General features: G+C 37.9%; 2 protein-coding genes across 3 annotated transcripts in view; one reads left to right on the top strand and one right to left on the bottom strand.

The window, feature by feature from the left end:
* LRRN3 (leucine rich repeat neuronal 3) overlaps positions 1-9284 on the bottom strand; it is a 34934-nt gene extending 25650 nt beyond the window's left edge. Inside the window, exon 1 of the mRNA XM_037389610.1 lies at positions 8769-9284. The gene's annotated coding sequence lies outside the window, so the exon portion shown is untranslated. The remainder of the gene's footprint in view (positions 1-8768) is intronic.
* The window catches only part of IMMP2L (inner mitochondrial membrane peptidase subunit 2), a 476905-nt gene that overhangs the window by 220704 nt on the left and 232572 nt on the right, over positions 1-23629 (top strand). The gene's annotated exons all lie outside the window — the stretch shown is intronic.

Below are 23629 nucleotides of genomic sequence, written 5' to 3'. Positions count from 1 at the left end.
TATGTAAATGAAATAATTGAGGGGTTTTGGGGTTTTGTTTGTTCGGTTTCTTTTTTTCCCCATTTCTTTTTTATTCCCCAGTATGATAATAATGATCATGAACAGAACAGAATTCTTGAGACATGCTAGTTATAGGTGAATGGAGCACTCTTTAAGGTTAGCCACACTATAGTGTTAGACAACTTTTTGATAGTCTGGAAAGGATGCAGCAATCATGTGAAGCTCTGAGTATCTGAGGATCACATTATGTTTTCTTTTCCAAGGGATATAACTCATTAACGGGCAAGAGAAAGGTACATGGGTCTAGACTAGAACTGGAGAAAATAGAACACAAATCATGAACAGTTTTGCATTTAATTCTAAGTTGCAGGTTAGTCCCTCCTCTGAATGTTCGGGAGAATTAAGTTAAACTCTTACTGGTAATAATGTCAGGAATAGGAATACATATTTGATGTCCATGCTGTTCAGACAAAGCTTTTTATTTTCCTCATTTGTCATGTAGACATAGAAATACAAAATAAATTTAGTTGCATATATATATATATATATTCTAAATAAATTAATTATGGCAACTCTTAGAAATAAAATACACACAATCTTTTCCCATTTACTCATAGGTGATAAAATGGCAATGTAAACATTGACATCTTTCATGGCAAAATGTTTATTACAGGCAAGTGAAATATAAATAGGAGGAAAAAGTTACATTGAGAACCAAATGTTTCCCTTTTGAAAGATTATTTTAATACCTGTGGGTTATATTTCAAGGTAAGGTGCATATTAAAAATTGATTATTACATTTATTAAAATTATTGAAGATTTAATAGTACATATTAAATTTTTGCTTCTCCTCATCAAGACTGATGATACGCTATTCGTTGTTTCTGAACATTACTGTTTCCTCACACAGGCAAACTAGAATGCACACTTGCCAAATGTTTGGCATAATTCTGCTTAATTAAACTCTATTTGACCAGAAATTGAAAACTAGGTTTGTTTCCAGTGTCCTTCAGAGTGTAGTACTTGAAAAATTACCTAACCAACTTTTCTAGGCAATATGGACTGTGATTTCAAGGCTTTTTGTAACTGGCTAGGTAGATTTCCTTTTACTGGAAATCTTGTTCAGAAAGTTTTGGGTCTCCACCTGTATGTATAGTAATTAAGATTATTTTAAACAAGAAGAAAAGTTCTCAAGGCGATACATTTCCCTTTTACTTTGCGGCATGAGTGGAAATGAAGCAACATGATCAAATTTCTAGATAGAAAAATGATGAAAACACCAAAAAGCAAAGACAAAAAGCATTTATGAATCCTTTCTGCATCTGTTGACATCGATGGGAATTTGGCCATTTACCACAAATGGAAGTAAAATTACACTAAAAGATGGCAATTCTAAGAGCCATCTGTGAAAGGTTTCTGGATTGTTTTATCTAGTATCGAAATTTGAATGGTAACAATTTCATTTGTTTGTTTTTAGCTGATAGTTCTCTTATAATTACTTTTACGCAGAACTCTGTTAAAACAGTGTTAATTGGAAAGTGGAAACAAACACAATAAGCAAAAAATCAAGAAGGAGTAAAAGGTAACTATTTCAATTGAGGCTTCCATAATGGTTTTGACCCAGCCTGGTTTAACTGAGGTATTTGAACACATCAGAAAGCACCAGCAATACACAATATCACCAGCTTTAGAGGTACAAGAGAGGACAATTTATGCTTTAGTACCTGTGGCTAGTGATGCAAAATTATAGATATTCTGTGAGTTGTAGTTAAGATTTTCTTTTATTTATATCTTAAAGTTGTTTTAAAATACCTTTTGCACTTTTTTTTTTTTTTTTTTTGTGGTTAGCAGTAACAGAATGTATGTTATAAAATGAAAGTGTACCTGTTAACAGAATGAAAACTGGTATTTGCTTTTTTTTGTGCTTTGAAGGCATGGAAGCATCTGTACCAGTGTGAACACAAATGCATTGGCTTTCCTGACTGCTGCTGAGATAAAGCAGTGGTGACGGTATGGCCCAGGTATACTAGGACTTGTTCTGAACCATGGGTTCTTGATAGCAAGTTTAGGTACAAAAATGTACTATTTTACAGATAACACCACTGAAATATAGAGGTAAGTTCATTGTATTAAAATTGGTGTATGCACTAATATCTAAGGGGATTGTTTCCTATCAGAGTGAGTATAGGGTTTGTATGATGCGTGTCCAAACATGCCAGTTATTCTTGGGTCTGTGGAAGTGAAAAATGTAGGACTATTGCTGTGCAGTTCCACAGATTGACTAGCTGTTCTTTCTGCCCAGGAAAGGTAGAATTCAGCAGCTCAGCTGCTGCTCTTGGAGAGCAGAGTACTTTTCCTCCTTATGTGATTTTGGAGTTTGGAGTTTAGAGTCACCCTCTCTGCTAAATATCCCTTTTGTCTTTTACTGCACAATAAAAAGGAAATGACTAAAAATGTATTTGTCTGACACAATATTGATGTCTGGATAATCTATATCAAAGCAACATTCAGAAGAATATGTTACCTGAATTATACATGCTGGGTGAAATTGCTATTCAGACAAACATTTCTAGCTTCACAGATTATTATATTCACAATTACTTCATTTTGTCTTCTCTCTCCTCATAAGGATACCTCTATAAACTGGTATAATGGTCATTAATCATTCCATTTCTCTCAAGTGCTCTAGAGTTTTAGCCTTGTATTTGGGCTTACCAGCAAGTCACTGGACAAACAAATTCAGATTGGGTAGTGAAATTACTGTGTTCTGGGAGTGTCATGAAACAGCTGCTGTAGTCTTAGCTACCTTTTTTTAAAGGTAACATGGTGCATCTTGTGTAAAAAGAAATATATATTCAAAAAGGTGTAATGCACTGAATATATCTGGGATAAACTTGTAGTGTTATGCTTAGAGGATAACCTAAGTAACTCTGTTTTGTTATAAACTGGTATTGAATGGTAGTTGTGCAGATAATGTCCCTCAAGCTACAGTGGTAATGGAGCACCACTTGACTGTATTTTTATTTTATTTATAAATTCATTGCATTGTTGCTGAAATATACTTTTTGCAGTGGGGAGGGAGGAAATCTTTTTAAAGCACTGCCTGATTTCTGTATGGCACACGTGAAAAAGAGCAGTTTCATATTGTGCACTAGGTTTGTTGTTACACAGGGAAGAGGTTTTTCTGGAAAGCTCAGCTCCCGTGCGAGCCTTAGCCAGAACAGGCTCTCCTGCCTTGGCGCCTTCTGTGACCTGCAGCACGGAGCCAGCTGGTGTGGGGAACTCAGCAGGTAATCTTGCACTTTGGTGGAAACACTGTGAATTAGCTCACTGTTAAGTGTCATCTGCAAAAATTGCTGATGCTTGACATGACCTCTAGAGAAAGCTGCTTTCCAGAGGGGAGAGAAAGTTCAGGGGCTTGGGCGAACTTGGCAACAGGAATGAGCTTGGGGTGAAGAAACGAATGTCTCTAGTCCTTTGATTTACAGCTACTGTGACACTTGCTAAAATCTGTGAGAAAAGTCTCTCTTTCCACATAAAAATTATTCCTGTCAAGATGAACAATTTTATTAGGACTTTAGGTACAGAATAAATCACATAAATGTGATATAAATAGGGATACGTATAGATCTCTGTTTTCAGCAGAGATGTGCCACTATTGTAAAGCAGGAGACATTTGTGTTTATCCTTATTCAGGGAACAAGTTAAACATTTGCACTTATTTAAGCACCTCCCAAGTCAGGGATATATTTCTCATGCTGTCTTGAATAAGGATGGCTTTTTTTTTAGCACCTTGATGACAGAGCTAACCAACCTGATTGTCAGCTGTGGTTTCCTCTAACCTCTCAAGACTACAGTAGAAAAGTCCTAGTAATGTCTGGCCATCACATTGCCTTTGTAAAGACTGTTAGGAGAGTCATCTGCTGTCATCCAGGATGATGGCTATTCTATGGTGGTTGTAAAAATACCTCAGTGCACAACTGCTCTTCATTGCCTGTTCTATTACCTGGTGTTTATTCATGTTTATGTACTTCATTCAACAGGTAATTTCTGAAATTGTCTGGTCCATAGACAGAGAACTGTATTCAAAATCTCTGAGGGTTTTTTTTGTTTTGGTGGTTTGTTTTTTGTTTTTTTTTTTTCCATACTGGTAGCCAGGGTACACCTAAACTTAAGATTTTTACCATTCTTCTAGAGACTTCATGATATTTCCTGGCAGAGTGGTTGTTTGCATGACAAAACCCATCTAGTAAAAGACTCTAGGGGTAATACTAATAATCAGTAGATATTTTGAAAAAAATATTCCCTGTAGCATTTTATTCAGCTTTGCAGCATTTACCTCTAAATACAGATGCTTATGCAGGGAAGGGACTTCCAAATGATTTCTTTTCTGCCAATGTTGTCAAAAAGCATTTCCCACTTTGAGATTGTGGGAGCTGAGAGCAAAAAAGAGGCAAAATTTCTTTTTTGCTCTAATTCAGAGGTCAGTTAGAGTTAGGCTACTGTTTAAATTTGGGGCAGATATTTTAATGAATTCCAGAAATACAGCAGCCAAATAGAAATGATGGGAACACAGAGATCTTATTTCATATTTCCTTTGAATTAGCCTGTTACTGCTTGTGGCCAAGCAGTTACAGCGAATAGGCAAGCTGAAAGAGAGTGAGTTTTATTGAGATAAATCTTTTTGTGAAGAAGCATTTCTAAAAGAAGGATAATTGTTTCAAGGATACACTGTATAAGTTTGTGTTTATGAAATTAAACTTTCTGTTAATTTTAATGTCTTTACGTTTGTTTGTGCTTTGCAGAAAACCAGTAAGCAGGTTTGGGAATGCTAGGAGTGAGAGCATATCTGTAGTTTGTTCTTCCAAGCAGTTTGTAAATTAAAGCTAAGAAATCATAAAATAGAAGTAAATGAGCATGGTAAATATAATCCTATTTATCAAATGATGTTTCCTTTGGCTCATATGACTAGAACATGTCTTTAAGTATTGAGAGAAGAAAACTTGCACATTGACTATCTTTTTTATTTCTTTGCTGTTTTTTTTCTTATGATTGATTTATTATACAGCACCATCTTCCATGTATAAAGGATAGGAAATCCTGCTGGGAGAGGGTAACTGGATCAAGAAAAATTGTGAAAGTAGTTTGTATTTCACCCTCATGAAAATGCTCTTTCTCACCAGGTGGCACACTCAGTTACTCCACAAAGAACCCAAAGTGGAATAATTTTATTGACATCTATCTGGATATTTCTCTGGTGCAGATGAGTATAGCTCCATGTGCTGTGCTAATAAAACTGTATCAGTTCAGATCAGCTGAGAGTATGAATTTATTGCGGAAACATTGATGATATCATTTACAGACTTTGTGTATGACACTGAAGGTCATACTATTTGTTTAAATAAAGTTCTTGGCATGAAGAATATTAAGGAAAGTTCTTTATGAACAATGTCAGTTCACAATAATGGCGTTTAACAGTTTGTAGACTGGTCAGTTGAATAAGTAAAAGGCACAGTAATTCGTTTTACAGTTACATTACAGTTGTAATGAGAAGTATTGATTTTTCTCTTAATACTAATGACCTTTCTAATGACATCTGTCACTGCTATTACTTCTCAAATTCTACTGGCATTTTCCCTTCAGTAAAGTAAAGGATTTTAATTGCTTCTTGTAATGTTAGAATAAGAATTAATATTCCTTTTAAAGTAATATGAGGTCTTGAGGACTTATTCTGTTAAAAAATAATTAAAAATTTTAGAAGCTCTCCTGTTTTAGGTCTTCAAAAAGAGTTCCTTGAGCCCTATGTGTGAAATCAGTTTCTCATTGTCTGTTTTTGCTAGGTGATGTTACGTGGAGTTTGTGGAATTGAAAGTGGAAGAGTTTACCAACACAGTTTCTGAGGTCTCTCTCAAGAGTTTTGTTTTCCTTCAGCTTTTACTATCTGAAGGAAGGCTATAGGAATGAACTAAAACATTGATGTACTATAACTCACTAAAACCTTATGCCTATAGTTCAAAAATGGCTTAGTTGTTTCTTTGTGGTATTTTTTCTTTCAGAAGTAATATAGAGCTTGTCTTGAAAAACTCTTCTGTTTTCTACTGCTTATCTTCTGTTGCTTTAGGTGCTCTAAAATTTGGCTATTAAACACCAGCCATTTAAAGTTAGAGTGGTTGTCACCAAGCAGCAAAGCTTTAGGTTTACTTGTGGAATTATTATTAATATAAAAAAGATTAGGGGTAAGACTCAAAGAAAGTGGCACCAACACTGCTAAATGGTTTGCTCTCACTTGCAAATGATTTTGTCCTCTAGTCAAGGAACAAGTGATCACAAGTGATTTTCAGGATGTCAGTATGTTCATAAGTTGCTCATTTTTGATCAGTTAACAAGGATTGTACATGGTATTTTTGACTGCATTACAGGTAGCAATGTTGCCTAGCTGATCTTGTCTAATTCTGGTGCAAAAGAGAAATACTCACCTACTTCTGGGTACTCCAAACAGGCATGATGTGATGTCATGGTCAGATCTACCTCCCTGAAAGGCGGTACTTCGGGGTTGCCATAACAACATCAACCAGTCATTGTCTGACACTACAACATTATTGCAGGAGCTTTGAGGGAGTATTAACCAAAATACAGTCACCATACATTTGACTACTTTGCTATTTAAGAATGTCTATGCTGTGTACTCAGACAGTGCATCTACAGCATATTTTCTCTGTACATGTACAATTGGGAAGACCACTTTTTTTGAAACTCTTTGGCATATCTATAAAATATTTTAAAGTAGCGCATTAGAGTATATGTGGCAAAAACCAATATGCATTACTGTAAAGTTATGCATATTTACTTATTTTTTGCATTAAAAATGAGTAGGGATAAAGATTCAGAACAGCTGAGCATGTACTGTGGTATATAGGAAAAGTTTCATCTGAGTAGTCCTTTGCATATAGCATGAAAAGATCAGAATCAGGTTTTCTCTCCTTATTGTATAGTGCATTCTGTAAAAATCCAAGCCAGTAGCTTGAAATTCTTGTTTTAACAGCTAAAATGCACATGCAATGTAGGTGAAAACAAGATATTTAATTGAACCTGAGATTGTGGTTCACACAATAAAATAAGCCAGCTTGCTTTAACTAGATTTCATAGACCATCTGAAATAGAGGAAGCAAGCTTGCCAATAGCAGGAGCTAATGCTTCAATACCTTTCATTTTGTACTCTGAAAAGGAAACCTCTTCTTAAGCTCATTCATTTTCCAGAGGGAATATCGAATGCTGTGGCATATTGTCAGAGCTGCTTTATTGTCACCATTTACAAAGGTCACCTGAATTAATTGACTTCTTACCATACATATTGTTAAGCTACCCGTTTCCTGACATTTATGGAAAGGTGGCAGGCTTACGGCCATTGGCTATCTGTTGATGGTTGTTTCACAGTGTTTGTTTCTCAAAACACAGTCACTCAAAAATTTCAAGCAAATAATTGTGTTGCTGTACAGGAACAGATTATTTATAATGTTCTCCAAGGTATACGGGAGTGAGGGGGTGGGGGAAGAAAAAGGGGTAGGAGAAATAATCTATATACTGAGCTGTTTTTAATACAGGAATAGTACTCTAAAAAGCAAATAAAATCATGCAGGAAGATGCAGGTTGTATTTTTTCACTTTGAAGCAAGCATTAGATAGCTAACCTGTCTTTTTCACGGTGTAAAGTAAAATCTCTCTCTGGCTTTCACTGATGCATGGATCACAGATCCATGCTGATGGACTTTACTGAATGTGTTTTCATCTGAACGGATACTGAGGTACTCTTATACTGCATGAAAGAAATTATATACACATGCATAAACACAAACACATTAGTCAAGAGCAGTGCCAGCATGGAATTTTATGTTGATTAAATTGGTTGAATAGAAAATTACTGTCTGTTTTCTAGCCTTCTGTATTTACTGCCCCCTCCATCTCCCCCTGTGTTGGGTTCTTCTCTTTCTGAATAGCAGTGCTGGGCAAAAACTCCTAGACATGTGAAAACAAAGACATGGAAAGCAAAGGCAAACAGTTCTGAGCCTCCCTGTACTAAAACAGGCAAAGCTTTTGTAGTGATGGATTTGAACAGTCTCCTTACATGAAAATATACTTTAGAGGCACCCTGCTGCGATCCTGTTAATTACCAAAGAAGATTAGAACTCTTCTGCTTAATGTGATCCTTTTTACCTAACGCATCCATTCCAGCTGCACCAGTAATCAGACATTCACACTGTCCCTTCTGACTGGAAAGGGGATGTTTTTAAGTGAAGTCATTTGCCACAATCCTTAAGATGTAGTCTGGCAGAAATTCAATAACTGTTTGTGATATGCTCATTCAGCCTCGCTGCTCAGTGGTTTTTAGGTCCTGACATAAACAGCATTTCCCTTAATCCTAGCACTGGAGAAAAGAAAGGAGGCTGTCCTGTATCTTGTTTTATTGGTTTCAAAACACAGAGCAACTGTGTAATTTGATTTTGCATCTGAAACACCAGGGGAAACGTCCTCCCTTTATAATTTTTTATCCTTTGATGTTCTTTCAGGCTAGCAAATGCACAAATCTGATACTCTTGCAAGCATATTTAGATTATCTCTGGCACAAACAGCAAATTACATTTGCGTTTCCGTTCAGAAAGTAAAACGTGAAAATACGCTAATAAAATAACTTTACAGAAAGAAGAAAGGGGAAAGAGTTTACAGGTTGAGATAAAAATCAGGATAAAAGATCAAAAATAAAGAGGAACTTACCGTATAAGAGTAGTTTCAGAGCTGGAGTTCTTGCATCTCAGTAATTTTGATTCTGTACTTCAGGTAACCACATACTTGTATTAAACCCAGAGTCTGAATAGATGTGCATACACGTATGTCTGTGAGTCGGTGTGCGTGTGTGCGCCTAATGGTATATCATACAAAGATGTATCTATTGATATCCTACAACATGCGAGACTCTCTGTGCTGCCAGCTGAGATCACTTACATTTGCCAGAGCGCTGTTGCTGCCTGGCTGGCTGAGGCTCGCAATCCAGTGGAGGGCGGGGAGGGGGGAGAGAGCAAGAGATGCTCGCTAGCCGTTCCTATTTCTCCTTGTTTCCATGGTGGTTAGTGGTGCATCAGTCACCCGCTCGGCTGTCACACTGACATGGTGCTGCCTGCTCGGCGGTCATTAATAACAGAGCCCCTTCCACTCCCCAGAGAGCAGCCAATGCCTCGTCGTGCCCAGATGCCGCGCAGCGTGCGTGGCTGCGCCAGCCTGGTTGGCGTGGGAAGCTGTCTGTTACGTGACACTGCTGCCTCGGCTATGGGTACATGAAACAAGCCTTTGCACGCTTCCACATCTCTTCCCATTTGTGGGAGTTACAGGGCATGCTTTGTGTTTGTACGGAGCAGCTCAGGAGGTTGAACACCCACCCCACGCCCACCCCCACCCCCCACCCCCCTTTTTTTTAAGGCTATATAAGGATGCCTTCTGTGCTCTAGAACAACTTATTAGATACCACTGAAGTTCGGCAAAGGCTGCTGTAGTTCAGAGGATACTGCATGTTGAAACCACTCAGGAAACATATGTCATGCCCGCCCCACCCCCCACCCCCAGTTTTGGTGCTTTTTTATTAAGCTTAAGAAAGAAAATATTTTTCATGCTCCTTCTTTTCCAATTTCTATCAAATATTAAATTTTATTGTATATGTTTATCTGTAAATGTAAGAGCAATAATACATCTTACTGAGAAATAAAAATTCAGAATAAACTGAGGAAGGGGTTGCTTAAATAAAGTCAGTTTCTTTCAGTCTCTGTCTACTTGACTCTCTCTTCTGTGGCCATCTAATTATATAAACAATGGGCTGCACAGATTTTTCCTTCCCTTCCCTCCTTCTTCCTTTCTTTCTCCCTTCTCCCTTTGTGCCATACCCTTTTGTGAAGAATCTTTTTTCCTGTTTATTCTGTATCTGTGAACAAGTGGTATACAAACTATGATGGTTTTAAAAATTGTAAAATGCTTTGTGATTTTCTTTTGAATTTAAGGGAAGTATACACTGAAATACATCATCCTTTTCCCCAGATATACAAAACAACAAATGAGATAGATGTTGTTAGTAAAAGGTTTTTTTTTTTTTCATACATACTGTTTTATATAAAGGAAGTTGCTCTGTAATAGAAAATGAACAATAGTGAAATACAAGGAGTTGATTATCAACAGGTCAAAACGAAAATGTTGGATATCTTACAGGAATTCAGCCCTGACTGAGGCAGCCCACCCTCTAGTGGATCGAAGTGAGATGCGGTTCTCTTTTCATGCTTCTGCTTTGAAGGCTCAAAGTCCTGTCTAATAATAGTATGAAAAAATTCTGAAGATTAGCAAACAGTGTAAATTAATGTACTTTTTGTAACAGCAATAGCACCAGAATTCTGTTATGAAAAGGTTACTATTTTATGAACATCATATATAATTTCTATTCAATTTGAGTCGGAAAGCATGTGCTACAATATTTTTTTTTTATCCTGTAAGAAAATTAATTTACACTTCAAAAAAATCACTTTTTATGAAAAGTGAATTAAACTAATACCAACTTCTTGAATAAATTTGTTTGTTATAATTGGTTAGGGCAAATTTTGCAAAATCAGTCCTGTTTGACTCACTGATACATTGTTGTGGCTGTAATAAAACAGTTTTCTGTTTTATTTATAAGAAGCTTCCTCAAATTTTTAAATAGTGTATTTAAACTAAGTATAGGGAACAACATTTTAATTTTTTTAAAGATATCTGCTGTTCTGTTTTCACACAGCTGAGTGGGACTGTCTCATACAGGAAGTAATGACACGTAAGTGACAGACTGCAAATAGGTAAGATACTGTAGGGTGGGAGGAAGGCCAAGTGCCGCTTTCATTTTCTCCCATTTGCTTATTATAGGCATTACATTTTTTTCTAATGTGCGTTAAAGAGGTATAGCAGAAACAGTTGGGGCCAACCCATATTTGGTTACCTTTCAAGTCTGCTTGCCTGGGGTTGAGACAGGGAATGCCTCAGGCCAGGAAGATGTCATGTCACCTTTCTGTATCTTCAGGGCTCATTGGTGAAGCCGTGAGTCTCCCTTACTCCCGCAAGGTAGCTCTTTGAGACTCTGATAGCACTTAATGTTCACCACCAGTAGCTGCAAATACAAACCATTGTACATCTCCCAAAGAGAACCTGTGAGCCTTCCTTCCCTGCTGCACGTGACAACCACTGTCTGATGGAACAGTGCTCAGGGTGTGTTAAGAAGCACAACCCAAAGCTGGATTAGTAAGACTTCTTGCCACGCTACCCCCCCACCCCCCCACCCCCCCCACCCCCCCCCCCGCAAAAATGGGAATCCTTCCTGATCTCATGATCTCAGCCATGTGGCTAGTCACACCTATCCCAAACAAAAGATGTAAACCTGTGCTACAGGGGTGCTACGGTGCGTAGAGTAAGAGAGAAGAAAACTTTAAAAAAATTTGGAAAAATTAAAAAAAAAGGAAAATGTTCTCTTAAAACCAAATAAATACTGCTATTTCTCTTATCTCAACCAATGGAGATACAGAAGTTCTGGGGAAAAGGGAATAGGTAGGGTCTACCATTGCCCTACATGGCAATGTACTCACTGTTGTTCATTCAAAATCTGACTTTCTAGTTAACACGCGAATCATGTGAAAATATATTCAATGATTTAACATGTGAAATTAAGATTATAGAAGTGCTTCATTTTGGTTGATTGGTATGGACTATGTAATTAGAGGGCTAAATAATTAAATCAGCTAAAGTATACTTGCATAAAGAAAGTGAGTTCTTATGATAGGCTATATATGCAATTAAAGTACCTCCTTGATAGGCATACATTTACATATTAGTTAAAATGTTATTATATCATAATAAAGTTCTGTTTCATAAAAAGTGAAATAATTCAGTTTTTTAATTTAGCTAATGCTAAAGAGTATGTGTTTTTTCAAACTATCTGCAAAAGAAAAATATCTTTTATAACCAATACAATTATCATGATTAAGTTTCATTAAGTTATTTTCCTGCTGATTTCAGTGTGATGTTTGGTGGTTTTAAAATAGCAATGTAATCTATTTCACTAGAATTATATATATATAGCTTAATGGGTTACAGGATAGAAAAAAAAATCTCAGACTGGTATAGAGATGATGAAAGTAATGTAGGCTAACTCCAGGTATTTATTTAGCATGCGTTTTATCTTTTTACTGTGGGCACATGAAAATAAACTAGGTAATTATTTGTTTGTAGTGGACAATTAATGGGATGTATAAAAAACTTAGTTATAAAAATACAGTGGTTGGTTCTGGGTCTGCATTTTACTTAAAACTGGAAGAGGATTTCAAAACTTTTTCCTTTTTTCGTTGCATAGAAAGGTGGAGCATCCTTGGGCTTTAATATCCTGTGGGCTTGTGGCTCAGGGAATTAATGGTGACCATTTCTAGTGTTTTTAGGCTTTGAGAACACAGCTGTGTTTAGAATGCAGCAAGTATAGTTAAAAACTGAAATAAATACTATGCAATTAAAGAAAAAAAACACACCAGTATTTGATTTAAATTCAAAGATAACACACGTTATATCAGAAATGGGCAATTAAAAAAAATCTTTTTAAGTGCATATCCGTACAGATTATGTCCAAGTGTAAAAGAGCCAACACTTTTTGAATATCTTTATCGCTTATGACTACACGTGCCCCAGTCTTGGTTTCTGAGGCACTGTAACTACAAGGAAGAGGGCTGCGTGGTGGCTCTTTGCAGTTGCTTCTTGTAACCCTTAGAGTAAAAAAGAGAGGAGCTGGTGAGCTGGTGTTTGACAGATTATTTCTCACCCGTTCTGTAATGCATACCCTTAGTGTATCTTCTGTGTGAGGTGCGGGACGTATTCCTTTCCGAGTGAAGGTCTGGATTTGCTCAGATTCAAAGAAATCTGTCTTGTGGCATCATCAGTTAACTTATTGACTTATTAATTATTAGCAGGTTTCATTGCGTGATTTGCCCGGAAGAGAGAAAAAGTGCCACTGCTTCATGTAACCCTGTTCTGCCAGCATTTTCAGTGCAATGTCATCAGCCTGACACTGTCATGGACATTTTTAGATATGATGGCCACTGTTGATATTTTACTAAGGGCTATGCTTCCATACAGATAAGGAGTAACTTTTATTAACGTGTATCCCTCTGAAACTGAGTCATGTTTTCAATGATAAGCAAAAGCAATACTTCTAGCTCTATTTCTTGTCTTTTTTGAAGATGCAAGTCTTATTGCCAATGAGTTCAGTTTCTAAGTACAGTTGTACTTTATAATGGAAAGCATTATGCACAGATTACTTAACCTGCTACCAGCTTTCTTTTATCAGATCTCAGAGTTAGTGGTAGGATAGAGGTAAAGCAGATGGAAACAAATGTAGGCCATGAACCTGTAAAGAATTTCACATAAGGAAAAGTTCACATCTACACAAAGCACCAGCTACTTCATTGAAAGCTATGTAGGTAGTAGGTGCTGTATGACTTAGCAAAATCTGGAACTGTGTAGTAAAAAGAGCCATACAGCACAGGCCAATTCAGTCATGTGCGATGGGGATGAATTAAAGTAGTGGCTATAAGTTTGTGCTTATCTTGGTGATCAAGGGGATTTTGCATATTCCAGCAAACTTGCCTTTTCACATAGTAACTATGTTCTATGAAACAAAGGACAAGATTCCAGGGAAGAGCTGTAACTTCTTTCCTCATAGGTTCTAGAGCTGTAGTCAGCCTTTTTCAGGAATCACCTGAGGTCTGACAAATCTTAACATGTTTTATACCTATTGGGTTCAACTCAGAGTTCTGTCTGGGTTCTTATAATTTTCATCCCTGGCTCTATTTTAATAGGAAAGAATCTCTGGCATACCTTCAGCATCTGGTGAAAGCTGGAAGTGAGTCACACATAGCAACCACAACCTCGCTATGCTGTGTGGGAATCTTAATGAAGACAGAGTAGTGAAAAGCAGCTAGAGAATCCTTATCTGCAGCTGGATTAGGTAGATGAAATATGGGATCTGTAAAGAGGCTTTCAAGCTCAGTGTATGCATTTCATTTTAAAAATTGTTTCATTTCAGTATGTTTCTGTCCTACTTGTGACATTTCAGGTTTTTTGTAATCTACAGTAATTGAATATAACTTACTGGAAACTTCTCAATGGTGTATCTTTAAGACTGGGATCACATAATCACAGAATGGTTCAGAGTTCAAAGGGACCTTTGAAAATTATCTAGTCCACCCCCCCCTGCTAAAGCAGGTTCACCCAGATCAGGTTGCACATAGTCATGTCCAGATGGTTTTTAATATCTCCAGGAAAGGAGACTGCACAACCTCTCTCGGCAGCCTGTTCCAGTGATCTGTCACCCTCAAAATAAAGTTTGTTCTTATATTCAGGTGGAACTTCTTGTGTTGCAGTTTGTGCCCGTTGCTTCTTGTCCTGTCACTGGGCACTACTGACAAATCTGGCCCCATTGTCTTAACACTTGCCCCTAAGATATTTGTATGTATTGATAAGATATCTTCTCAGTCTTCTCTTCTCCAAGCTAAACAGACCCGGCTCTCTCAGCCTTTCCTCATAAGGAAGATACCCCAGTCGCCTAATCATCTTCATAGCCCTCTGCTGGACCCTCTCCAGTGGTTCCCTGTCTCTTGAACTGGGGAGCCCAGAACTGGACACAGCACTCCAGATTTGGCCTCACCGGGGCAGGGTAGAGGGGGAGGATAACCTCCCTTGACCTGCTGGCCGTGCTTCTCCTAATGCACCCCAGGATCCCATTGGCCTTCTTGGCCACAAGGGAACGCTGCTGGCTCATGGGCAACGTGCTGCCCACCAGAACACCCAGGTCCTTCTCTGCAGAGCTGTCTTCCAGTAGGTCAGTCTGTGCTGTGATTGGGGTTGTTCCTCCCTGTGTGCAGGACCCTACACTTGCCTTTGTTGAACTCCATTATGTTCCTCCCTGCGCAACTCTCCAGCATGTCCATGTCTCGCTGAACGGCAGCACAGCCTTCTGGTGAATCAGCCACTCCTCGAAGTTTTGTATCATCAGCAAACCTGCTGAGGGTACGCTCTGTCCCTTCATCCAGGTCATTGACAAATGAGTTGAACAAGACTGGATGCAGTACTGATTCAGCTGGCTATGAGCCTCCAGCTAGATTCTGTGCCTCTGATCACAACGCTCTGAGCTCTGCAATCCAGCCAGTTCTCAGTCCACCTCACTGCCCATCTTACCCACACTTCTTGAGCTTACCTATGAGGATGTTATGGGAGACAGTGGCAAAAGCCCTGATGCAGTCAAGGCAGAGAACAATCCACCACTCTCCTCTCATCTACCCAGCCAGTCATTCCATTGTAGAAGGCTATCAGATTGGTCAAGCACAATTTCCCCTTGGTGAATCCATGTTGAATGTTATTGATGACCTTCTTTTCCTCCACAGGCGTAGAGATGACACCCAGCACGAGCTGTTCTATCACCTTCACAGGGACAGAGGTGAGGCTGACTGGCCTGTATTTTCCTGGGTCTTCCTTCTCACTCTTTTTGAAGACTGGAGTGACATTGGCTTTCCTCCAGTCCTCAGACACCTCTCCTGTTCTCCATGACCTTTCAAAGATGATGGAGAGAGGCTTGGCAATAACATCTGCCAGCTCATTCAACACTTGGGGGTGCATCCCATCAGGGCCCATGGATCTGTGGGTGTCAGGTTTGCTTAAGTGATCTCTAACATGATCCTCCTCGACCAAAGGAAAATCTGCCTTTCTACAGACTTCCTCTCTTGCCTCCAGGGTCTGGGACTCCTGAGGGCTGGCCTTAACAGCAAAGACTGAGGCAAAGAAGGCATTCAGTAGCTCCACCTTCTCTGTGTCCTTCGTCACCAGGGCACCAACCTCACGCAGCAGCAGGCCCCCATTTTCCTTAGTCTTTCTATTCCTACTGATCTCCTTGAAGAAGGCCTTCTTGTTGACCTTGACATCCCTCACCAGATTTAATTCCAAACAGACTTAGCCTTCCTTGTCACCTCCCTGCATGCTTTGACAGCACACCTGTATTCCTCCCAAGTGGCCTGTTCCTTTTTCCACATCCTGTAAAGTTCCTTCTTCTGTTTGAGTTTTGCCAGAAGCTCCTTGTTTATCCATGCCTATCTCCTGCCTTCTTTGCATAATTTTTTACTCATGGGGATGCATCACTTTTGAGCTTGGAGGAATTGATGTTTGAATATTAGCCAGCTCCCTTGGACTCTCCTACCTTCTGGAGCCATAACACATGGGATTCCTCCAAGCAGGTCCTTGAAGAGGCCAAATTTAGCTCTCCTGAAACCCAGGGTTGCAATCCTACTTATTACCCTGCTCCCTTGATGCAGGATCCTCACCTCCAGCATCTCATGGTCACTGCAGCTAAGGCTGCCCCCAGACTTCATATCCCCAACTAGTCCTCCTTTCTGAAACACAAAGTCTAAGCACACCTCCCCTTGTTTGCTTCTCGACTACCTGCATCAAGATGCCCTTGTTGAATTCATAATGATCTGTCTGTTGCTCGTGGGACCTAGTATGTGCATGGAATATACCTTTTAGTCTCATGGCAATTTTAGCTATTCCATATCTGAGGTTGATGAAGAAAAAGGTGGCAGCAATTATATGAATATAAGGTCTAGAATTTTCACCCTGGTTGGACTTGTTGTAGTTCTTATGGGTGGTGGTAAATCTTGAAGTTTCTGTTCGTATAGAGAAGACTTTCTACATTTCTTTGCTCATATCTGTTTTTGTTTCTATGGAGAATTAACTAATATTTTATCTGAAACATGTTTACCCTTTTTTTTGTTAACACTGCTCAGTGTGGCAAATAGTATATGATCAGGGAGAGAGAATTCCTTCTCCAACTAATCAATTTTTTTAACTTACCCACTTTCCCTGGTAATGTCACTTCTATTATTTTAGGTATATATGCCAAGCCTCCATGTGCTTCTCAAGGGTAGAACTTCAGACTTGATATTTTTTACCTTTTTTGATGAAACTAAACAAACACTATGTTTGTTACATTTTATTCTGTTTTAATATTAAAAATAGATAAACAGCAATTGCAGTTCTAGATTATTTGCTTTTAACTTTGCACAAGAGCTATATTGCTGGTTTTGAAATCTGTACAGCCATTAAGCTAAATATTAGAACTAGAATGTCATGTTGCTTTTTGGTGCTTTTAGTCTGAGACTGAGTATTGCGGTAATTTTTCCATGCCATGAATAGCATGAAGTTATCTTGGTGATGATAAGGAATAGCATGGATATGTGCAGTGTGTTCAGAATATCATTACCACATGACAGTTTAAATCAAATACACTAAACTATTGGAATGTGATGGGTACTGAAGTCAAGTTCTTAGTAGTTTAGTTACACAATTTCATTTTTTTCAACTTGCAAATCTAGATAATTAATTAAAAGGTCACTGGAACATACAACATCCTTTCTGATTAAAACCCAAACTATTTAATTAGGAATGCAGTAAATGTTTCCCCTTTCCTCTGTAATTTGACTGCCAAAACCTGTGGGTGCACATTAGGTATTTTTCTTTAAATACAAAGTTATCTTTACATTAATAAGTTTGGGGTAGAAAGAATCATATACATAATGACTTACTGGAGGAGGACCTGTTTCAGAAGCTTTTACACAGTTCCCATTACTAAGGAAACCACTTATTTTGTCTGTGCATGTTTTGAATAGATATCTCATTTGAAGTCTGGTGCTCAAACACCGAGGATTGCATTATAGCACTGAGAGAGGCAAAGGAAACAAAAGAGGCATAAACCCACTCCATCTTTAAGGAATACAGTCTAAGAGTATTGTATTAGATGCTTGTGAAAGTGTACATATCTGCTTATATTTGAGAGATGTATATATATGCATTTTGATTGTTTTGTTCCTACTAAAAACAAAATGAAAGTATTGAAAGTAAAACAGGGAAAGCAGATGATGTTTTGTCCTGCACTTTGCATGCCTCTATTGTAAGGACACTTGTGAAATCTGGTGTATGCCATTTAGGTAGCATCAAACATGAGTTCTGATTTTCGTTTGCTGAAATGAAACATGGTATTAGATTGAAGTAGGAAGAAGTGCCTATCCAATGATAATAGCTAAAACAAGGCTGAAGCATGGCTATGCATTCAACAGTTGATCAAACCTTTGCTTGGAAGGTGAGTCTATTTTGGCTAAATTTCTCACTTAAGTTTAAGACATGAATGCAAATGCATACCCAAACATACTTAGATTATAGTGGAACCAGCACATTTCCCCCACATGAATAACACATGTATTCTGTGCTGACCAAAAACCTACATTATGAACTGAATTTAAAACCCCTCTGTTGGCAATTGTGTATGCTCAACTGATATGCTCAGAAACAAAAGGTTTTCTTAGTACAGCAGATTAATCTGGTTTGACAGGATATGATTTTAAAGTATAAGTATTTAAGTAACTCGGAACTGATTCCAAACTATTTCTTACAGATCAGAATTGTTCCTAAATAAGCTGGAAGTTTCAGAGAGATGTAGAAATCTAACAGACTGCCAGAGAGCTGTAGGGAAATTAAATATGTGGCCAATAAGTGTTCTTATTCATCATGTCCAATATATGAATTAGTTTATCAGTTAGTTTTACTGTCAAACAGGATAGAAAACCAAAGACAAATATGGAAATTCCCATTTTTAAGGCCTACAAACCCCATGATCCTGTAGGGCCATGTGACAGCAAAACCAGTACTACAGAAAGTTAATTTCCTTTGAAAATAGGAATACATTCTATATTTTGATTGTCTGTTAATGCAAGTTTATTTTGAAACGAAGAACCTTAAATCATCAGCAGTTGATATCTGATATGTCTGATGAATAATTATTCTTAATATATATTGCATAGTTCACATGTCATTTTAGGTGGCAAGGGATTACTTTTAAAGCTAATATGCTTCGAAGGGATTTGTTTGGTTTTGTGTGCACAATTAATAAGCAGCCAGTCCCATATAAATTTTCTTCTTTAACTCCTTGACTTAAATGAGAGGGAGAATGACAGCTGTGGTAAAGCTGACATGTCCTTGGCTTGACTTAGTTGTATAATTTTTGATGAAATAAAATAAATGTTCTTAGATTACACAGAGATAACAGAACTCATTTGTCTCAGCTAAGAAATATCAATTTTTTAATATTCCAGAGTATTTGTGTTGTTTCAGTCCTTTACTGGTTGTGTTTGCTTTCTACTGTCTTACTGCAAGGATTCATAACATGTCTTAAGGTATACTAAAAGCATTGCTATTCATTATCCTTAAATTTATGCTTGCAGCAAGAAATAAGATCTTCACTGTTTGGTAATAGTGACAATTTCCTTTACAATGCAGCTGGTATGTTTCCAGAAGAGTGCATTCAGCCTCCAACTCCCATCAGTATTATCAGAAAAGAGATTAAATCAATATTTTTTATAAAATAACTGGGACTCTCAGAAAAAATGAACATCTGTTTTGGTACAAGAGTGTCAATTTACCTGGTGAGGATCAGGACCATTTAATACTGAGAGACTGAAGAGTTAATGACTGAATTTGTAATTCTTGTTGACAGAGAAGAGGAACCAACATTTTTTAATAACTTAATTTAAATATTTGGGTTAAAATATAATATAAAATTAAGTAGATAATATAAATAATAATTATAGTGACATCACTGTGAGGAGGAGGCAAAGGACAGGGAGAATAGAACAAGAAAGGAGGTTTTCCCACAATATGCAGCTCAGAGGAACACAGGAATATCATTCAGAAAGGCTGCTTGAACTTTAATAATAGGAATGGGATTACACTCTAAATAGTCCACGATGAAAGGTCATTTGGAGCCAATAATGTAATTTTGCTGTAGGTTGTGGGCTTATTACTTAGAAATAACTGAGGAGGAGAACATATCTCTGTATTACTGGTCGATCAAGAAGTATGAGCTGACAGCATGGCACAGCTGTGAAAAAGGCAAATATGGTCCTAGGATGTACCAGGAAAATTATTTCAGTAGCAGTACGGAAGCAGTAGCACGTTGGACACCCCATTTAGAATAATTCATTCAGTTGTGGTTTTGTGCTTGAAAAAAAAAAAAAAAGTGAACTCAAACTGGAACACACGCAATTAAATACTATTCAGATGACAGTGGAGCCCACATTACAGAGGGGTTTATAAAACCTTGCCTTTTATAGTGTAGGAGAGTTGGGGAGAAAATAAGATTCCTGCTGATAAGTACATCCTGCTGGTACACAATGAGGTAAAGCTAGCAGAAGAACAAAATATGTAAGTAACTGTGATTAAATTTAAGTCTGCAAATTAGAAAAGATTTGCTTTTTTCTTCATGTTTGAGTCATCACATCCTGGAACAAGTTTCCAGTGAAATAATTTGGGTAGAAAAACAAAACCAAGACCAAAACAAAACAACCACAACTCAGATGAAATCAAACAAAAAACCCCAATCCAACCCAACCCAAACCACAAAACTCTGTAGAGTTACTGATTAGTAGAATTATAAAATAAGATGTTTACAGAAAGCTGACTTCATGCCTACAGAAGGAGGAGCTAGGCTTAACATTTTAGGAAGATCTTTCCAGTCCTTTTTTGCTTATCAAAGATAAACTGTACTTGGCAGATTTCTGTATAAATCCAGTTCCCATCTCTATGTTCTAAATTTTATCACACTGTTTTTGATAATCTTGAGTATTTGCAAGCATGGGAATTTCTAACTCTCCAACTGGTGTGAATACTCATTTTTCAGTGGTAAAACAGCTTTTCTCAATATTTACCCCGGTAAGTGTATATAAGCAAATATAAGTTTAGTATTTATGTTTACTTGACATTATAAAATAGTGGTTTACTTATCTCTACATGCTGATAGTTGAGTGGCATTACAAAAAGTTCAGAAGAAAAAAGGGAATGAATATCCATATTACAATCTTTGATTTCTTCTTCTCTAGATAGTTCTGGAAAGAGTAATCCCCTTGATAATATTCTTTAAAACAAGTTGTCATCCCAAGGCCTTAGAATTTACCCAGAGTTTTGTTCCCCCCCATCTGTGACGCTGATCACTAAACAGAAAACTCACTCTGTTGTTCAGGTACTGTTTTTCTGCTGGTTTTGTTTTGTTACTGTGACAGATAATCTAAGCTCAGCTACAAGGAAGTCACAAAAAGCTTCATATGCACAAAAAATGCATATAAGTCATTATATGCAAAATCCAGATGCCCCAAAATTGCCCAACTTTTTTTTGTGTGATCTTATAGCACTCTTCATTTTGCTGACAGCTACTTTTTCTATGAGTAGCTGTAAGAAATATCTGTAATAAATACACTTTTTAGATACATCTGTATTTCTTCCTTGGGCCTTAGGTTGAATTTCTCTTTAGCTAATAGGCCACCTATATGTTCAGCCATCTCCTGAAATGGCTTTTAATAGGCAGGTACATTAACTCATTTAATATTTTCCTACAGAGAGATATTCATCAAGGTAACAAACTTGATGATGGAAGAGCATATTTTTCTCATTACTGCTAATTTGAATGTTATGCCAAACAGGCTTTCAGGAACCAGAACACAGTAGTTATGGCCTTAATGAAACACTAATAACATTCAAACTGGAAACCCTACAAGTTAAAATGTATGGGTCGAAGAGGGAGAATTCAAACTGCTGATTCAGTCTCATATTTCCCTAACTGTACTCTCAGGCCACATATTTTTATCATGGCTGCTGTTATGTCAAATGGAGAATATTGAACTGAACATAAAGAAGACTCAATATTGCCATTTACAAATGTGCCTCTAGAGTAACCTAAATGGGGAATAATTTGGTATGTCAGGCAGGAGCACTAACTTTTGACCAGGAGAGGAGATTCTAGTAATTCCATTAATTCCACTAACTCCTCCTGAGACCATCCCAGTCCTGGGTGTGAGTGCAGCTACTTTTGGAGAGAAGCCAAACTCTTCATTGCTGCCTACACTGCTTTTCAAAGCCTTTAATTGAATATTCCTAACTGAGATAACTATAAATTACCTTAGGCTTTGAATCCGACTTTCCACAGATTATCTTCCCTGTGCCCAGTCTTTCCCTCCTTTTTGTGGCTGTGCAAAGAACATGCAATTGCTGTCTCCCACCTCATTCCTAATTTTGAGAAAAAGCTGTTCACCTTTCTTTTCCCTGAAGTCTTCCCTGCTGACTGCTCAGATCTTTGTCCTTGCTAGCTTCTGTCCAGAGGGATGGAGATTTCAGTCCTCTGCTTCCTCTTCAAGGTGTCTTACGTATCAGACGCTTTCACAGATGTCAGAGGGAGGGCCGGCCCGCACTGTTTGTGTAGGATATATTCCTTCCTCTGGCTGTTGTAGAAAGGCTCCTGTATTCTTGGTTTAAAGACCCGTCCGAAGAGATCTGCTTTAGTGGGACTCAATGCCTGGCCAGTCTGACCCCAGGACACAGCTATCAGTCCAAGACCTGGTTCATAGACTCTGCTTGTGTAGATTCCCCTTCTTTCCAATACCAGCAGAAAATACCATGGGGCAAGCAGGAGGAACACTTATGGATAGGATAAGTGCTGCCTGGTCAACATGTGCCCCTGCCCCGTCCCCCCCCCCCACCCCCCCGCTCCCCCCTCACCCCCCACAATGCTCCTGGAGTCAGCTGTGGCACCCCCATTCCTCACCAACTGTGGGAAGGTGAAATCATGGGTGAAGTCCATTTTTCTTCTTTTTGGTGGAAAGAAGGGGCAGAAAGAGATGCAGCAAAGCGTATATTTCATGGGTAAATGCTTTGAAAGCTCGTAAGGCAAATAAATTGAAAGGTCAATATTCTGGCTTGGATGAAGTGGTGAGAGAAGCTTTTACTTGGCATATACCAGTATGACCTTTTCCTTGTCCATGATTAGCACAACTGTACTCCACGGGTTCTAGGGTGTCGATGGCACCAAATATCCAGTGTCTCTCTATGCAAATTTTCATATTGTTCTGCCCTGAGTAATTTTTGGCTCTATAAAGCTTGGAGATCTATGTTCAGAATTTACTAAAGCCCATTTAAATATTTATTTCTAAATTAGCTTGACATCTTTGGTATATTTATGGTCAACACCTCTTTCTGTATTTTAAAGAAATGCTCTGCAGATTGCAGATTGCTTTTTTTTTTTTTTTAGAAGTAAGTCTAAAATTTTATGGTCTTGGCTAAGGAGAAGTACAATATGAATTATTATCCTTATTCCTTGCAGGTTTTATGGTTCTTCTGAGCCAACCTAAGTGACAAAGGCTTTTCAAAGCAAATCCAAATAACAACAAATTAAGCTTTTTTTTTTCTTTATGCACAAATCACTAAAGACTTAAGATGTGCTAATTAACTGGCTTCAACACAAAGCAACAGGCAGGGTTCAAAAAGGTCCAGAATTTAAAACCAAGTGTCCCAACATGCAAGCTGTCTCTTGCACAGGTTTGTAACTGTGAATTACTAGCTTTGCCTGTATTAGTCTGAGCATAAATGTGTCACAACCTTTAAATAGTATGATTAATCAACCCTTTCAGAAGAGCTCTAGTATTAGAGCGCTCTATAATACATAGCAA

The sequence above is a fragment of the Falco rusticolus genome, chromosome 5 (genome assembly GCF_015220075.1).
Source record: "Falco rusticolus isolate bFalRus1 chromosome 5, bFalRus1.pri, whole genome shotgun sequence".
NCBI lineage: Eukaryota > Metazoa > Chordata > Aves > Falconiformes > Falconidae > Falco > Falco rusticolus.
The sequence above is the reverse complement of the archived record's forward strand: the minus strand, read 5'-3'. Positions and strand labels throughout refer to the sequence as shown.